This window comes from Nansenia antarctica, assembly GCF_963989245.1.
Source record: "Nansenia antarctica genome assembly, chromosome: 5".
NCBI classification, from domain to species: Eukaryota; Metazoa; Chordata; class Actinopteri; order Argentiniformes; family Microstomatidae; genus Nansenia; species Nansenia antarctica.
Window position 1 is genome coordinate 72197021 of NC_137690.1, and position 2825 is coordinate 72199845.

Here is a 2825-nt window from a genome sequence, read left to right on the forward strand (position 1 = left end):
AGGTAACTATGTAGTATACAGTATGTGCAGAGGTAGTATTGTAAACATCAGTATAGTACAAGATGGCCCCTATGATAGACTAACCCCCCCCCCCCCCCCCACCTTGCACCAGTGTAACCAGGGGCTTGTGACTGTGGTTAGAGAGGGGGGGGGGACCCCTAATGTAATCAGCTCGCCAACATCCTGATGAACAGATCACTGCAGAGGAGAGAACAGTGGCAGCTGTTGAGGTAAAGCTAAGAAGCTAAGCCAAGAAAAAAGAAAAAGCTGAAAGCTTGATTCCTCTTTCATTAAATCAAATCAACGTTTATTCGCCACGTACATCGAACACAGCTGTGGACGATACGCTAGCTCCTCAACCACGCAGCAAACAACTAACAATCAGTGGAATACAATTAAAATAATAAGAAACAATAACATGAGGTGGAAAAGTGTATCGTAGCAATGTTGGCAGTAGCAACTAGCCATAGCATCCAGCAACGATATCTTCGATGTCTTCATATTTAAGTAAAGGACGATATCTCAGTCTGGCTACACTGATTCTACCTTCTCTCCTTCTTCTTTCTGTTTGGGTGTGTCTGACCCCTCACATCCAGCTCACAGCTTGTTTGAATGACTCCCTTCTGGACAGCGGTACAGGGCCACCAGGTCAAAAACATCACGACACTTGAACAGTTTCTTCCCCAAAGCCACAGCCCTCCTCAATAACTCTTGATCATTGCACCTTGCACTTTACATGTTTTTGCACTAAGTTGTACAGTATATTTATTCACTCGTATTGGTACTGTATATACTGTGTGTCTTGGGTATTGTTGTGTTGTGGTCTTGTTGTTGTATGTACTGTAGCTTGTTCAGCATGGAGAATACCAAGTCATGTTCCTAGTGCACTGCACATGCCATGGCCAATAAAGTTGAATTTAATTTAATTTAATTGATGTCTTCATATTTAAGTAAAGGACGATATCTCAGTCTGGCTACACTGATTCTACCTTCTCCTTCTCCTTCTTCCTCACTGTTTCTTCTTTCTGTCTGTTTTTCTTCCTCTGGTTGGGCTGAGACACCACCACATCCATATTCAACACACAAACTCTGACTTCAACGTTTTCCCAGAAGACCACAGAGGCCTTCCAGTTGTTGTTGATGTAGCTGCTCACTGAGCTGAGGCCTATTACACAGACCAGCTACTGTACTGCACAGTCAAATGAGAGCAAGCTACAGTAAACACCGCAGCGCATTATGAAGAAAGACAGTATTTAATAGAGCACACAACATGTTATGTTTCTGTATGAAAAACAAGGACTGCCGTGAATGAAAGTGGTAATTTCACACGATATGGTGTTGTTGACTCTTTAACCGGTTGATATGGTGTTGTTGACTCTTTAACCGGTTGATATGGTGTTGTTGACTCTTTAACCGGTTGATATGGTGTTGTTGACTCTTTAACCGGTTGGGAGTAGTGGAGCAGGACGGGATAAACAAGTTAGCTATCTCGTTCGCTAACGACTTAGCTTGTGTGTCATTAGACAAGGCCGCTAGGCTGTAGAGACGGGGTAGTAAGTGGTACAAACGACATGCTTAGTGTCACTTCAGGGCTTCCGTAGCCAGAAGAAGAAGTTGGGGATAATCATAATCTTGCTTATTTTTTTTTTTTTAAGGTTATTTTTTTTCTGGGCAGTCCCACTTATATATTTGTATTTTATTGGATAGTGATAGTGAAGACAGACAGGAAAGTAAGAGGGCATGTCAGCAGGGAATGGGCCGGATTCGAACCCATGCCGACATGTGTGCACTGTAGACTGCGGTGTTAGACGCAACGCGGCAATCAAGCTGCCCAGTCACGTCTCTTAACTAGACTCGCTCCCCGCTGGTGGAACGAGCTTCCCACGGCTGTCAGAACTGCAGAGTCACTCCCCATCTTCCGTCGGAGACTGAAGACCTCAATCTCTTCAGGTTACACCTGAACCTGTCCCTCCTGAGACATCTACCACCCCCTGTACTGTGTCTCCTGAGACATCTACTACCCCCCTGTACTGTGTCTCCTGAGACATCTACTACCCCCCTGTACTGTCCCTCCTGAGACATCTACTACCCCCCTGTACTGTGTCTCCTGAGACATCTACTACCCCCCTGTACTGTCCCTCCTGAGACATCTACTACCCCCCTGTACTGTGTCTCCTGAGACATCTACTACCCCCCTGTACTGTCCCTCCTGAGACATCTACTACCCCCCAGCACTGTGTCTCCTGAGACACCTGCTCCCCCCTATACTGTGTCTCCTAAGATTTCTACCAACCCCTTGTACTGTATCTCAATTCAAGCGTCTATAAAAAAAGTGTCTTCTATCACGGAGACTGCCAGTGGCCCCTGGCCTGAGCTAGATTACTCTTCCTGCTACGACTGGTGGATTGGTCATTTACTTACTTAGTCAAATGTATAGATTGTAAGTCGCTCTGGAATAAGGCGTCTGCTAAATGCCCAAAATGTAAATGTAAATGTAGACCACTGGACCCCCCCATATGGATTACAATCATAATAATTTGTAATCCATGTGGTGATTTTCACCAGGCACCTGGCTCGAGCTGCTTTGTGTAAGGCTTCAGTATCGACAACGTGACGATTGCGTCTGTAGCTCATCAGTAAACCTGGTCTCTATTCTCCCTGCTCTCTGCAGAGAGAGAGAGACAGAGAGAGAGAGAGAGAGAGAGAGAGAGAGAGAGAGAGAGAGAGAGACAGAGACAGAGAGAGAGACAGAGAGAGAGAGAGAGAGACAGAGAGAGAGAGACAGAGAGAGAGAGACAGAGAGAGAGAGAAACACAGAGAGACAG